The following is a 16,566-nucleotide window of genomic DNA, read 5'->3' as shown; positions in this document are numbered from 1 at the left end:
AGGAGCACACCCCATCCAGGTGTTGTCTACTGAAAGTCAACTAGAGCATATGAAACTTGGATTGGTGTTGATATAGTCAAGGATTGTCCAGAAAACCTTCATCAAAAATTAGGGAGAGCCCAGCCGGGTGTGGCTCAGCGGTTGAGCATTGACCTAGGATCCAGGTGATCAGGGTTCGATTCCCGGTCAGGGTACATGCCAGGGTTGTGGGCTGCAGCTGATCAATGACTCTCTCATCACTGATGTTTCTCTCTCTCTCTCCCTCTCTCTTTCTCTCTGAAATCAATAAAGATATATTTTTTTAAAAAAATTAGGGAGAAAAAGGTGAAGGGATTAAGTAAAAACAAAAACAAAAAAAACAACAACTCTTAGACACAGACTGTAGCATGGTGACTTCCAGAGGGAAAGGGGGGTGGGGGGAGGTAGAATAGGGTATGGGGATATAAATGGTGATGGAAGGAGACTTGACTTGAGATGGTGAACACACAATACAGTGTACAGATGATAGGTTGTGGGGTTGTGCACATGAAACTTATGTAATTTTATCAATCAATGTTACCACAGTAAATTCAATAAAAATTTTAAAAATTAGTGAGATATTCACCATACAGCAGGGCATTAATGACCTCTCCACGTTTGTTCCACCAAGCACATGCCAGGCTGCCTAGCAGAGAAGGTGAGTGAGAGTGCTCCTGGTGAGCCTGCAAACACAAAAGTGACAGCATTGGACGTCACATGCCAGTGGCATGAGCCTGAGACAGATTCAAGACTTGAGATGAGACTTTTAATTGATATATGTGCTGAGTCATCACATACTGTTATTTTATTTTATTATTTTTAAAAAATATGTTCTTATTGATTTTAGAGAGAGAAAGGGAGAGGGAGAGAGAGGTAGAAACATCAATGATGAGAGAGTCATTGGTGAGCTGCCTCCTGCACACACCCTGCTGGGGATCGAGCCCAAATCCCGGGCGTGGGCCCAGACCAGGAATCCAACTGTGACCTCCTGGTTCCTAGGATGACACTCAACCACTGAGCCACACTGGCCGGGCAAGAGGCAGGTAGTATTTTAATAATAGCACTGAACTGGGGGACCAGAGACCATGGCCCTAAATCCAGGACTAGAATTCCCTGTCCTCCAACTGCTTTGGTTAACTAAAGGCTCTATGCTTTCCCCTGCTTTGGCCTCCCTGGAACCCTGTTCTGTCACCTCCTGCTCTATCTGACTTCTTCTCATCCTTCCCAGGTCAGCTCACACGTGCCCTTCTCTGGCAGTTGCTCACAAGCCTGGGTTAGGTGCACCTTGCAACCATCCACTAGCCTGTCAATGAGCCCTTGAGTACATGTACCATGTTCTGCTAACTTTTATATCCCAGCACCAAGCAAGTGTCTGCCTCATGGTTAGTGCTCTAAACATCTGTAGAGTGGAGAATAGTAACCATTCTGGTCCTTATTTCCCGGTCTGTTCAACGGAGTTGGGTTTGCTGATCTCTAGGGCGACTTCCAGTAATACCATTTAGTATTCCAGATTCTTTTACTATTGTTTTATCTGGCCATTTATCTTCTTTAGCAACCAGGAGAAATGTGGGACACCTATATTATGCTGAAAACAATGTATTGCTTAGAATCTGTATTACTTCAATAATTTTAATGCAAAAATTAAGATTATAGTGTACATAATGTTCTGCAACCTGCTTTTGTTCATCCAACAATGTATCATGGGCAACTTTCTCATCAGAGCTAGACACATAACTTATTTTTTTAAATGGCTACAGAGTATTTCACAGAAGGATGCTGATCCGTCACCTACTGATGGACACTGAGATTGTTTTGTTTTTGTCAGCTACAGTAGGCAGGGAGCATTTCGGTAAGACATTCCTGCAAGTAGAACCACAGTATCAGGGGCATGTTCATTGAGTGTTCTTACCAGCACTGCCAAATCGCCCACTGAAAGACTGCACTCATTTGCATTCAAGGTGATGAAATCACACAGCCGAGAATAGGTGCAAGTGCCAGCTTTGAGGGTTTCTCTGGACAGGGCCATGAAGTCATATAGACACATCTTTTTTTTTCTTTTTTCTTCTTTTAAAAATATATCTTTATTGATTTCAGACAGAGGAAAGGAGAGGGGGAGAGAGAGAGGTAGAAACATCAATGATGAGAGAGTCATTGATCGAGCCCACAACCCGGGCATGTGCCCTGACGGGTAATCGAACCCGGATCGCCTAGGCCGACGCTCAACCGCTGAGCCACGCCTGGCCGGGCCATATAGACACATCTTGCTTCACCTCATTTAGGCTTCTTGAGTGCCCTAGTTCTACAGTCAAGAATCCACATTGATTACATATCCTGCCTTCAGGTGGGAAGCTCCTGACCCTTTGAGCCAAAGACTTCCACACATCCCTGACTGTCCAGGCTTTCCTGGTGGATGGTTTAACTCCCAGAGTTGGGCATGTCTTGCTGTCTTTCTCTCAGTCATACTTGTTGAAGTTTCACCACCTCCAGGAAGTCTGCCCTGATCCTCTCTCCAACCCCCTGCACCCTCTGCTGGGTTAGTTGCCCTCCTGTGTTGATCATACCTCCGGCTGATCCTACTGGGTTATAATAGGCGTGTCTGGCAATCTCCTGGAGTGTCACAAAGGTAGTCATAAGCAGAAGGAAAATTCCTCATGGCTGATTATATACACACACCTCTTGACCTTTCCCACTGAGTCACATTTTGGGACCTACAGGTCCATGCCATGGTGAAGACCTCTGGATCTACTGGCCCATTCTCCCGCCTCCCCTACTTATACACACGCACATCTATCTCCTCTGAGCATAGTTGTCCCATGAAATCAATGTCATCGTCAAAGCACCCAGAATCCAGCTCTGGGCCTGGGCAGAGTTTGGTGCAGGGAGGCTAAGGGGGAACACTGACCTCTCTTCTCTTCTTCAGTTACAAGTTCCCACATCTACAGAACTGCTTCAGTGGAGGGGAGACCCTGCTCCCAGACACTCTGGAGAACAGGAAGTCCCAGACAGGACTGGACATCCAAGATTCTACGGCCAGACAGAAATGACACCTGCTCCTGGGGAGCATGAGCGGGTCAACCTGGGCAATCATTCTTTGATTATAAAAATATGAGGCACCATTTATCACGTGGTTATTCCATAGTTATTTATTGAGCACCTACTGTGGGATAGGTACTGAAAATTCAGCAGAGAGTAAAACTGGCCAGACTCTCATGGAGATTGCATTCCCATGGGAGTGGGGGAAAGAGACATGAGCTAATAAACACACGACATGGCAGAAAGAGACATGAACTAATAAACACACGGCATGGCAGAAAGACATGAACTAATAAACACATGGCATGGCAGACAGCGAGAAGGTCTGTGGGGAAAGGTGAAGATGAGTGAGATGGGGTGAGGTGGGATGAAGGCCTGGCTTTTCAGAAATGGTGGTCAGGAAAGTCCTCGTAGTGGGGTGACATTTTAGCCGAGACTTGAGTTTGTCAAACGCGTCAGGCACTATGCTGAGCTGCTCAGACTAAAGTGAGGGGTGAGAAGAACCCCCTGGGAGCCCCGCCTCACCTGCTGTCGTATCTCCTTGGAACCCCTGGGGCCCCTTGGGCCCAATGTGGATTCACGGTGCCACTTGCCAACACAACCTGGGAGTGCTGTCCCCCAGCTTCTTTCCCCGGTACCCGTCACTTGTGACTCTCTGTACCTGTCCCCACCTCCTTGCCACTCTTTCACCCGACATCCTTCTGTGGCTAAGGGGACCCCGGTGGAACCGAGCGGGCTCCTGGCTGCGCTGCGATGTGGAAGAGGTTTGCTCTGTGGGAGGACAGTGCACGCACGGCCGGGGCCCAGCCATTCGGAGGGAGCCTTGTTCAGAAAATACTCCTTTGACACCAGCCTCTCTGTAGGAAAATTTATTTCAGGATTCAAGCAAGGCTGGCCCTCTTATGGGAGGCAATTTAATCCCATCAGATTTTAAAGGACTTTTGGTGTCCATGGGCCCTTAGGAAAGTATGGATCTCCTTAAAAATATGATAATGTGGTTATTAGTTCCTTTTTCCTGGGGAGCAGTCAATCAGATTGCGTTCCAAACAATTTAGTGCAACCCCTCGGATGGGGATTCCAGGAAAAGGGAGAGAGCCAGAGAAACGCGAGGAAGAGAGCCAGCAAATGGGAGCCACCTTCTGGACTGTGTCAGGACCTGCTCTGCTGCATTCTTTCTACGACCTTCTGAGCCTCCTGAAGTCGGCCCATCTGTCTACTGCTTCCCACCGGGACTCACCTGCAGAGGTTCCGAGACAATGGAAGTGAAACCTGGCTGCCTGGGGACCGAGATTCCCCTTTAGGATGTGCAGGTGTGTTAGGTGCACTCAGGAGGAAGGGAAATGGGGAACACACACATTTTTCAGTAACTGATTTATTACGTTCTTCATTGAGGAAAAATAGTGAAAAGTAAAGATATTAAAATAAGCCCTGGCCAAGTAGCTCAGTTGGTTAGAGCGTCGTCCCCATAGGCCAAGGCTGCGGGGTCGAGCCCCAGTCAGGGCAGGTACAGGAATCAGCCGCTGAGCGGTGAGTAAATCCAACAGCGATCAGTGTGCTTTCTCTCTCTCCCACTTGCTCATAAAATCAATAAATGAAAAATTTAAAAAGCATTAATATCATATGCCAAAGGAGGGAGGCAGGAAAGAAGAGAAGACGGAAGGAAAGAAAAGGGACATTTTATATTCTCATCATGAAGAGGAAGTTACTTTGAGTAGCTAGCAAATTAGCCGACCAGTCAGTTATATCAACACACACGTTTTAAAATCAAACCTAAGGGTCATTTTTGACATGTCATTTTGTTACTTACTTTTCCTGTTGAACAATCTGGGGTGACCATCTTCCCAGGTCAATTAATACTGACGTGCAGCAGGATCTTTAACGACTACCTAGTGTAGACAGCATGGTTCCACCACTCCTTATGCCTTCTGTCGGTCAATAGATGATTTCTAAAATTTTCACTGGTAAAAACATCACTACAATAAGTGTGTTGTAGCTAAGACTTTGCTCCCCTCCTTTATTATTACTCTGGGCTAAATTCCCACGAGTAGAATTCGTGTACGTGTGTCTATGGCTCTGTGCACAGTTGCCCAGACATGGAGCATAACAATTTATATTCTGTTCAGTGTTGCGTGTAACTCCTGCTCCGACGACGCTAACCAACTATGGTGACCATTTGTGGGGCTCTCGTTTTAGTACCCCATTCATTCTGACAGCAGTCCTGTGAAATAAGCCGTTACTATCTTTGATTTACAGGGGAAGGCATTGAGACATAGGACTTAAGTAGCTCAAAGGCAACGAACGAGTAAGGTAGCAGAGCTGTAATTTGCGTTTTGATCTGTCTGACGTCCAAGTCCATGGGCCTCAGAGACAATGGGAGGCTGCTGTGTTTCCTGAGCTCCGGAAGCCAGAGGCTTCCCAAGCTCAACTGGTCCAGTCTCAGTAAGGGGCTTCACCTAACCCATTCCAGGCGGATGGATCAGAGATCTGGGTTTCAAATTCTTGGCTTCTCCTGGTTTCTGGTTCTTGTTTTCAGTCACCACTAGAGCAAGAGGGTCTCCACTTGACCAGCCCAGCTCTTCCATGCTGCTCTTGAAGGCAGCTCCTGCTGGCCGCGCATTCTTCCAATCGCCTTCTTCCTCCAGGTCGTAGACGACAAGGGCCATGTCCTGCCCCCTGGTGCAGAAGGAGACTTGGGCATCAGGATCAAACCCATGAGGCCCATAGGCATCTTCTCTGGCTACGTGGTAAGGGATGTGTCTCCCCACCACCATCCCCTGGTGGGAATGAGGGTCCTAAAGTTATGAACTTCCCGAGGGCATTGACAAGGAGATCCAGTGTCTAAGAATGGGCGCTTTGCCAAGTAAAAGGCTGGCCAATCACCCTGCATCCTTAGCCCGTCACTAAGGCCTCATCTAAAAAATGATCCTTATGTTTATTTGGACACCCCTTTCCACCCACAAGAACCGCTTCGTGGCAGAAAGCTTACTGCCCTGGGCTGTGCATGGCGGCTTCTCCCGGGGCAGCCCTGCGCCCCCCCTAAGTGTCATCTCCCTCCGCTGTGCCGTCGATGCTCTTGAGGGCCCCGTTAGACACCTCACGCCGAGACCGCCCCGTGCAGCTGGAGGCTTTCCTGTCTTCAGGCCTCGGGATGTTACAACGAGATGAGCCTCGGCTCCAAACACCTCGCTCCAGGGGAGGCTCACGCGAGCCCCGCGCTGCTGAAAAGGGGCAGGGAAGGCCTCATATTAAATGAAATAATCAGTCGGTAATGATAGTTGCTGCCATTTATCGTGTGCTCACTACATGATACGCACAGTCCTAAAGCACGTCGCGTACATTACACTCATTTATTCCTCCCAATGACCTTATGAAATCCTTGGAGCCAAACTGCTTGAGTTCAAAACCCGACTCCACTGCTCACTGAGCAAGTGACTGATCTCTCTTCCTCGCTGTCCCCACCTGTAAAATGTGTATCATAATATCTCACAGCACTACCATGGCTACCAAAAGGCATTATTACCTGTGAAACACTTGGAGCAGTGCTGTGTAAGAGTGTGTAAAAGAAGAATTGCTGGAGACCCAAATTCTCACTCCCATTACACACACGAGGAAAAGTGAGCCTGAGACGAGGGCTCAGCCGCACGTGCACTTCTCCAGGCCTTTCCTGGTGCTGTCCCCCTTCATTTCACACGTCAGTGAGGCAGCTAAGGCAGGGGCTTCTCCCCATTGGATAGTCCAGGGAACAGGTAGACTCAAGGCCCGCAGAGCTAGTGCCAGCAGGGGCTGAATGGTGACCAGGAGGAAGAGTCAAGGTGGGGGTCAGAGATTTGACTCCAGTCAGCTCTGTCATCTGTAATGGCTGTTAGGCTTTGGACATGCCTCCTGGTCCGTCTGACCTTCCATGCCCTTATTTCCCAGATGACGAGGCCAGCCTATGAACTCCCTACGCTGCCTTCGAGCCCAGTGACTGAACGTCCAGTCCGGAGCCCACACTCCTCCACCTGAACGAGACACAAAGACGCACTAACAAGGGGCGAACCCCAAACCTTCTCACTGTTCAAGAACAAGTGCCTCAACTGAACAGAGGGGTCCAGCCATTGTAGAAATATGCACTTTGGCAGGCCCCGGGGGTGGGGGGTTGCTGGTGTATTTCTAGAACTTTCAAATCTAAGAAAGGAGCCAAGAAAAATGTCTCATAAACCTTGGTACCCTTCAAAGGTATCCTGAAATGGAGCAAGGATTAGTTAGGCTGACCATTGAGGGGAAGGTGGAATCAGTCAGGGAAAATGCCCTAGAGCCTGTGCAAATGAATGCATTAACATTTCCCCCTCGACTGGACCGGGGGAGCAGGGGAAAAACCTGGGAGGAGTAACTGAAATCAAGGGGAGAGATCCAGTTCTGCCTGGGGGCTGGGTTGACAGGCTCAGGGAAAGCTCACCATGCATAGATGTTCAGGCTGTAAACTGCACAACCTGCAAATCTGTTCATGGCAACCCTAGCCTGGAACACGAGATTTAGGCTTTGCAGGCACAATGACTGTCTTTCTGTGGTCACCAGGACAATCTTGAGAAGATGGCAGCCAATATTCATTTGGCTCATGGGAGACCGAGCCATCAAAGATCAAGATGGTTATTTCCAGTTCATGGACCTGGCAGATGACATCATGAACTCCAGTGGGTGAGCTTGGTTTCTGGGCTGGGAAGGGTAACCTGGATCTTTATTCTGACTGATTCTGGACTATGGGGCTGGCCTGGAGGTTGTGTCTACTTCTCTGACGGGTGGGTTCTTCTACAGGTATCTGACGGGGTCTGTAGAGGTGGAGAATGTTCTGATGGAGCACCCTGCTGTGGAGACGGCTGTTGTCAGCAGCCCGGGCCCCATCCGAGGAGAGGTGATGGGGAGCGGAAGCCTGGGGTTGTGCAGATTTGGGAAACAAGGGCGTATAGTATGATGATCAAGAGCATGTATTCTGGGGGCTGGACAGCTTGGGCCAAAATCTTGGCCCTACTGCTTAGCAGTGTGACCTTGGGCAAGTTACTTGGCCTCTGAGCCTTAGTTTCCCATAAGTAAGATGAAAGGTTGTTTGAGAACTAAATGTGCTAATATTTAAAATGTGCTTGGACTAAGATCTGGCACATAGCAAGCATATCAAAGGTCTTCTATTAGTGGCACTTGAATCAGAATCTGATCTCTGACCGGAAGAACAGAGAGAGATCTGAGCCAAGAGACAGAGCCTCTGAGCCACGGGGTTTGCAGTGAGAATACGGGGAAGGTGAAGGACCCTTACAATCATGCAGTGCTACAGAAAAGACCCAGCTGGACTCTCATGGAGCTTGGTGGGTGTGTGGAGAGAAGTCAAGGTTCAGAGGTGTGGGCCAGTGTCCAAGTACATTTCTGTAGGGTGCAAGTTGACAATATCATATCTCTGGCAGGTATGGGACATATCACCATAGAGATCATAGGAGCCCCTAGGCAAATGAGGCCCAAAGAGAATCGTCTACTGAGAAAACTGTGTGCCAAGCACAGAGCTAAGCCAGGCTGTATGTGATTTCATTGTATTTCCCATAAATTAAGTATGACAACTGGATCTCCATAATATAGCTGTGCAAACTGCAGTTTGAAGAGCTTAAACAGATCATTGGGGGTTATGGTCCACAGTCTTTATTTTCTTCTCCTCACTGTCTAGTTTCTCCCTGTCACTCTCTAGTGTCCCTGGGACAGGAGGTGAGTCTCAATCTACAGTCCTACTGCCCATCCCATAAGCCGTTTGAGAGAGAATCAGACTCTTGTACATTAGTATCTGCATTCTCTCCCTTTCTGCAGCCCCAAATATCTGAGGTTCAATCAAGAGCACATAAAGGTGGTGACTGTGGTGGAAGCCTTAACACTGACTTTGCATCATCCCAGGAGATGACGCTGCACTTTGGTCCTTTCTCTCCTGGCCCTGGCCCTCATCTTTGCTGCAGGTGGTGAAGGCTTTCGTGGTCCTGGCACCACAGTTTCTGTCCCATGTCCTGGACCAGCTCGTTAAGGAGCTGCACGTGAAGTCAGTGACAGCCCTGTACAAGTACCCGAGGAAGGTGAGGACTCTGGGCTCCCCAAACTTGAGAAAAGGGAGATGCCCTCCTCTCATATTTCCCTTCTCCCAGCTATGGAAGAGGACTCCAGTTTCAAATTCTGCCTGACTATGGCCAAAAAAGCCCCAAAGAATCTGGCAACTACTATGGATACCTGAAAGTTGGCCTCAGCATTTAACTCACTCTGAAAATCAGATGGTTCCATAAGAACAAGTTCTAGCCAATATTCAGCCCTATATTCCCACTCTCTGCACCGAGGTCTTGCTATATTACTCAGGATTCTCTAAGCTGCAAGCAACAGAAATTCAATTTGAAGTTCATTGATCACACAACTGATAAGTCCAGGATGTGTGAAGCCTTAGTCATGCCTGGCAACAGGTACACAAATGATGTGGTCAGGGATGGCTCTTTCACCTTTTGAGTCCCCTTTCTGTATTGGCTTAATTGCTTTTTTCTGGCTAATGACTCCTTTTTTAAAATTCTTTTTTACCTTTAGTTTTATTGTTGACACTGTTACAGATGTCTCCGCCTGTGCTCACCTCCATCCAACCCCTGCCTCCACCCTCCCTCTGGCCATCACCATACTGTTATTTGTTTCTATGAGTTATGCATATGTGTGTTCTTTGGCTAATCTCTTTACCTCCTTTCATCCATTTGCCCCCCCTTCCTCCCCTCTGACAGCTGTCAGTCTATTCCATGTATTCATGCCTCTGTTTCTATTTTGATCACCAGTTTATTTTGTCCATTAGATCCTACATATAAGTGAAACCATATGGTATTTGTCTTTCTCTGACTGGTTTATTTCACTTAGCAAATTCTCTCCAGGTCCATCTATGCTGTCACGAAAGGTAAGATTTCCTTCTTTTTATAGCCACATAGTATTCCATTGTGTAAATGTACCATTGCTTTTTTATCCACTCATCTACTGATGGGCACTTGGGCTATTTCCAGATCTTGGCTATTGTAAATAATGCTGCTGTGAATATAGGGGTACATATATATTCTTTCAAATTGGTATTTTGGAATTCTTAGGATATATTCCCAGAAGTGGGATCTCTGGGTCAAAAGGTAGACACATTTTTATTTTTTTAAAAAGTAAAAAGTCTTTATTGATTTTGGAGAGAGGAAAGGAGAGGGAGAGAGACAGAAACATCAATGATGAGAGAGTCATTGATCGGCTGCCTCCTGCACGCCCCCTACTGGGGATCGAGCCAGCAACCCGGGCATGTGGCCTGACCGGGAATCAAACTGCAATCTCCTGGATTATAGGTCGATGTTCAACCGCTGAGCCACAACGGCTGAGCTGTTTGTTGATTTATTGAATGTAGCCATTCTGGCAGGTGTGACATGATATCTCATTATAGTTTTAATTTGCATCACTCTGATGATTAGTAATGATAAGCATTTTTTCTGTATGTCCTTTTTGGAGAAGTGCTTATTCAGGTCCGATGCCAACTTTTTAATTGGGTTATTTGTCTTCCTTTGGTTGAGTTGTATGAGTTCTTTATATATTTTGGAAATTAACCCCTTATCAGATGTATCATTCGCAAATATGTTCTCCCATACAGTGGGTTCTGTTTTCATTTTGTTTATGGTTTCCTTTGCTGTGCAGAAGCTTCAGTTTGATGTAGTCCCATTTGTTTATTTTTTCCTTTGTTTCCCTAGCCCTAGGAGACATATCAGCAAAAATATTGCTACAAGAGATGTCTGAGATTTTACTGCCTACATTTTCTTCTAGGATTTTTATCGTTTCACGACTTACATTTAAGTCTTTTATCCATTTTGAGTTTATTCTTGTGTATGGTGTAAGTCGGTAGTCTAGTTTCATTTTTTTCCATGTACCTGTCCAAGCAGGACTTCCAACGGTTTTCACAACACCATTTACTGAAGAGACTGTCTCTATTCCGTTGTATGCTCTTACCTTCTTTGTCAAATATTAATTCACCATATAGTCGTGGGTTGATTTCTGGGCTCTCTATTCTGTTCCATTGATCTATATGCCTGTATTTATGCAAGTACCAGGCTCTTTGGTTTACAGTGGCCTTGTAGTATAGTTTGATATCAGGTATTGTGATACCTCCAACTTTGTTCTCCTTGCTCAAGATTGCTGAGGCTATAATAAAGTGTCCTTTTTTGATTTCATATAAATGTTTGGTATATTTGTTCTAGATCTGTGAAATATGCCATTGGTGTTTTAATAGGAATTGCATTGACTCTATAGATTGCTTTGGGTAGTATGGACATTTTAATGATGTTATTTCTTCCAATCCATGAACATGGTATATGCTTGCTCTTATTTGTATCTTCCTCAATTTCTTTCTTCAATGTCCTATAGTTTTCTGAGTACGGGTCTTTTACCACCTTAGTTAAATTTATTCCTAGGTGCCTTATTTTGTTGTTGTTGTTGCAATAGTAAATGGGATTGTTTTCTTAGTTTCCCTTTCTGATAGTTCATTATTGGTGATAGAAATGCCAGCAATTTCTGAATATTAATTGTGTATTCTGCTATTTTACCAAATTCATTTATTAGATCTAGTAGCTTTTTGGTGGAGTCTTTAGGGTTTCCTAAGCACAATATCATGTCATCTTTGAATAATTACAGTTGTACTTCCTCCCTTCCTATTTGGATGCCTTTTTTTCTTCTTGTCTGATTGCTGTGGCTATGACTTCTAGTGCTATGTGGAATAAGGGTGGTGAAAGCAGACACCCTGTCTTGTTCCTGATCTTAAGGGAAACGTTTTTAGTTTTTGCCCATTGAGTATGATGGTGGCTATGGGTTTGTCACATATGGCCTTTATTATGTTGAGGTATGTTCCCTCTATTCCCACTTTGTGAGAGTTATTTTTGTTGTTGTTTTTAACCATAAATGGGTGCTGAATTTTTTTCAAATGTTTTTTCTGCATCTATTGATATGATCATGTGGTTTTTACCCTTCATTTGTTTCTGTGGTGTATCACATTTATTGATTTGTAGATATTGTATCAACCTGCATCCCTGAAATAAATCCCACTTGATCATAGTGTATGATCTTTTTTATGTATTACCGTATCCCATTTGCTAATATTTTGTTGAGGATTTTAGCATCTTCGTTCATCAGGTATATTGGCCTATAATTTGCTTCCTTTATAGTGTCCTTATCTGGTTTTGGAATTAGGATAATGCTGACCTTGTACATTGAGCTTGGGAGTTGTCTTTCCTCTTGAATTTTTGGAAAAGTTTGTGAGGACTGGTGTTAGTTCTTCTTAGAATGTTTGGTAAATTTTACCTGTGAAGCCATCTGGTCTAAGACTTTTATTTGCTGGGAGTTATTTTTTTATTGCTTCAGTTTCACTAGTTGTTATCTGTCTCTTCAGGTTTTCTGATTCTTCCTGATTCAGTTTTGGAAGATTGTATGTTTCTAGGAATTTATCATTTCATCCAGATTATCCAATTTTTTGGAATATAGTTGTTGTAATATTTTCTTATACTTTTTCATATTTCTTTGTTGTCAGTTGTTACTTCTCCTCTTTCATTTCTGATTTTATTTATTTGGATCCTCTCTCTTATTTTCATGAGTCTGGCTAGAGGTTTGTCAGTCTTTTTTGTTGTTGTTAATCCTCACACAAGGGTATTTTTTCCATTGATTTATAGAGAGAGTGGAAGAAAGGGAGGGAGGGAGAGAGAGAGACTACAATGTGAAAGAGACACATCAGTTGATTGCCTCCCTCATGCACCCAGAACTGGGCCCAGGGATTGAACCTGCAACCCAGGTACTTGTACTTGACTGGGAATCGAACCCATGACCCTTTGGTGCTCAGGCCGATGCTCTAACCACTGAGACACACCAGCCAGGGCTTTGTAACCTCATTTTATTCTCACAACAACTCAACAAAGTTGTTATTTTCCAGTTTACTCAGGGGGAAAATTGAGCTTCAGAAAAGCCTAGTGACCTGTTCAAAGCCAGGTAAATGGTAGAGGAGAGACTAGAACTCAGAGTCTGATGTCAAAGCCCAGGAGTCTGACTACTGTGTCATGTCAGTTCCCTGCACTGCGTCTCCCTGTCCTACATTATGTCAGACACCAGCTGACTGACTCTTATGTCCTATTCTAGTCATTTTCTTCTTTTTCTTATCCCAGAGCACTTTTTGAACCTTCTTATTGCACAGGGGGTCTGCCTCGGTAGCTTTCCAGGCTCACCTAGAGCCTCCAGCCTCAGGAGCTTCCCCTCACCCTACAGCAAGTCCTCTAAAACATTCAACCCTATTGAAGTCATGGATGGCCAACCCTGGACTGATTTGTCCCAACAGATGGAGTTTGTCTTGGACCTGCCCAAAACCATCTCAGGGAAAAATCCAGCGGTCGAAGCTTCGATATACGGAGTGGAAGAGGTCTGGGTTGGGCGGGGCCCAGTGAGACCTGCAGGGCTGCTTTGCTTTTGGGTCCTGTCCTTCTTACCCTTCATTTCCCTTTGGGTCACCTGCCTTCCTCTGGACATATGAGATTCTTTATGACAAGATATCTGATGTTTGTCTTTCCATGGTTATTAGCTCAAAATCCTCCATGTAGATATTGAAGGAAGAAAGGGAAGGTGGGAACGGAAGTAAGGAAAGGAAATAGGAGAGGAAATGGAAAGAAAAATGAGAGAAAAAGATTAAGATAGCAATTGAGAAAGGAAAAAAGGGGAGGATGGGATGGAGGGAGGGAGGGAGGAAGGAAAGATGGAAAGAATTAAAGGGAGAGAAAAGAGAGAAGGAGAAAAGATGGAGAAGAAGAGAAAGATCCATAAAACTAGAAACTGATTAGAAAATGACGGCAGACAGGAAGGATGAGAGAGGAAGGAGGGGGGAAACTTGTTATGACTCCCACAGATGGCCAGATAAACAGTAACCAAATGAAACAGAAAACCAGCTTTTAAGAAGGAAATAAAGGCCATGGCTCCCCATCTCACCCCTTGAACAGACCCCCAGACAGGCTCAAGAATGACTGATGATGGGGACCCACACCTTTCGGGGAGTCTGTGACCTCCACCAAGTACAGATACTGCCTCCCCTCTCTCCACTCCATGCCTCTCCTGCTCCCGGTGGCTGGTAATAAAGCAATCACGACACTCAGCCAGTGCATTCCCCAAAGGCTGCTTGACTGTGACTACAGTGAAAGCACCAACTCTTGTCTTTTCAGGAGGAGACAAAGCGAGATCACCGCAACTCCATGTCCTTGTCCAGAAAAGCCTTTAAGACACCCCAGGAAGCCCAGAACCAAGAAGTGATGTTTGCCAAGTCCCTGTGAATAAGTCCCCTGGACAAGCATTAGCTCTAGAGGGGTCCCAGACTAATGGGTATGTGCTGGTGGCGTGAGTGCCCCAGGCTTGCTGCTAGTATTCGGAGATAGAAGGTGGGACTTACCCTGGGGAAGGGCAGTCATCTCACTGACACCCGACATTATTTCAACAGCAGATTCAGGCTGTGAAAGGTCAGAAGGGGTGCTCAGTGTATCACATGATAGAGCTTGGACGTCACCCAGAGGGTAAGGAGCTCCGTGAGCTCTGCATTTCCAAGTGATCACCCTGGTAGCCGAGGGGTGAATGTGTTAAAAAAGAATTGGAGAAATGCTTAGAAGAATTATTCCTTCTTCTTGGAACTTGTTGACTTAGTGACTAAGGAAGGCAGGTGGGGGAAGAGAAAGGAGGCCCTGAGGGATCATGTCTAATTTTTTATTAGGTAAACTGAGGCAGGTTATTATAATACCTTTTAAAATTTATTTTTAAATATATCTTTATTGATTTCAGAGAGAGGAAAGAAGAAGGAGAGAGAGAGAGAGAAACATCAATGATGAGAGAGTCATTTCATTGATCGGCTGCCTCCTACACGCGCCTGACTGGAGATTGAGCCCGCAACCCGGGCATATGCCCTGACTGGGAATCGAACCCTGATCGCCTGGATCCTAGGTCAATGTTCAACCACTGAGCCACGCCCGGCCGGGCTATAATACTTTTTGAGAGGGACAGGATTGGAGGCGGGAACATTGAATTCAGTTATGGTCATGCTAGTCTGTCTGTGACCTATGGAATACCAAGGTTAGTATATATCTAGTAATCAGCTACCTGTTTAAGTTTAAACTCAGGGGAGAGGTCAAGATTTCCAATGTGGTTTCGGAAATTATTGAGAGAGAAAGGGAGGAAGAGGGAGAGATGAATGAATGAATGAATGAATGAGACGGACAGAGAGCATGCAGGATGAGAGGGACTGTGGGCTGAGGAGGAATCCGAGGGGCAATAACATGTAGAGAGAGAAAAAAGATCAGGGTCCCATGGACAATAACGGGAAAAAGACTAAAAAAGACAAGGAGTGGCCCCAGCAGGCGTGGCTCAGAGGCTGAGCATCAGCCTAGGATCCAGGAGATCGGGTTTGAATTCCAGGTCAGGGCACGTGCCCAGGCTGCTGGCTTGGTCCCCATCGGGGGCGTGCAGGAGGCAGCTAATCAACGACACTCTCATCATTGATGTTTCTGTCTCTCTCTGTCCCTCTCCCTTCCTCTCTCTGAAGTCGATGAAGACATATTAAAAAATAATAGCCCAGCCGGGCGTGGCTCAGCGGTTGAGCGTCAACCTGGGATCCAGGCGATCGGGGTTCGATTCCCGGTCAGGGCACATTCCCGGGTTGTGGGCTTGATCAATGACTCTCTCATCATTGATGTTTCTGTCTCTCTCTCTCTCCCTCTCCTTTCCTCTCTCTGGAATCAATAAAGATATATTTAAAAAGAAAGTAGTCGTTTCAATATTTAAAAAAATTAAAAGAAAATTTAAAATAATAATAATAATAATAATAATAACAATACAGTGAGTGACAACCGAAAGATGGAAGAGACAACCCAGGAGTTGGTTAATATTGCCAAGACCAGCCAAGGGTCAAAACTGAAAAGGACCCATTGTCTTGGCAGCAAGAACATTAGAAAACTTGTTTCCAAGGGGGAAAAAAGTTCAGTAGAATCCTTAAGGGTAGAAAACTGGTAGCCAGTGTGGTCATCAGTGAGGGATGAAAAGAGATGGAAAGAGCTAATGTCAATTATTCTTTTTAAAAAAATCCTCACCCAAGAACATGCTTCTCATTGATTCAAGAGAGAGGAAGGAAGAGGGAGAGAAAGAAATATCGATGTGAGAGAGAAACATCAATCGGTTGTCTCCCATATGCACCTGGCCTGGGATCAAACCCGCAACCTACGTGTGTGCCCTGACGAGGAGTCAAGCCCGAGACCCCTCGGGGCACAGGAGGATGCTCCAACCAACACAGCCCAGGGCTCAATTATTCTTTTGAATAAACATTAATTGAAAGAAGGAACCAAAGAGAAAGTACAGAATCAAGGCAGCAACTTTTGAAGGAGGGAAGGACTTGAACACATGTGGCAAACATTGCTTTTCTCCTACTGCTAGACACTGAATTGTGTCCCCCAAATTCAATATATT

General features: G+C 45.6%; 1 protein-coding gene across 1 annotated transcript in view; it reads left to right on the top strand.

Annotated features, from left to right (window-relative positions):
* Positions 1-15,666, top strand: part of LOC308555136 (nuclear protein 1-like) — a 74,214-nt gene extending 58,548 nt beyond the window's left edge. The window contains exon 3 of the mRNA XM_081133015.1: positions 15,650-15,666. The gene's annotated coding sequence lies outside the window, so the exon portion shown is untranslated. The remainder of the gene's footprint in view (positions 1-15,649) is intronic.
* The last annotated feature ends 900 nt before the right edge of the window (positions 15,667-16,566 follow it).

Source organism: Miniopterus schreibersii (assembly GCF_964146895.1).
Source record: "Miniopterus schreibersii genome assembly, chromosome: 3".
NCBI lineage: Eukaryota > Metazoa > Chordata > Mammalia > Chiroptera > Miniopteridae > Miniopterus > Miniopterus schreibersii.
Note: the sequence above shows the minus strand (reverse complement) of the source record. Positions and strands in the feature narration are given on the sequence as shown.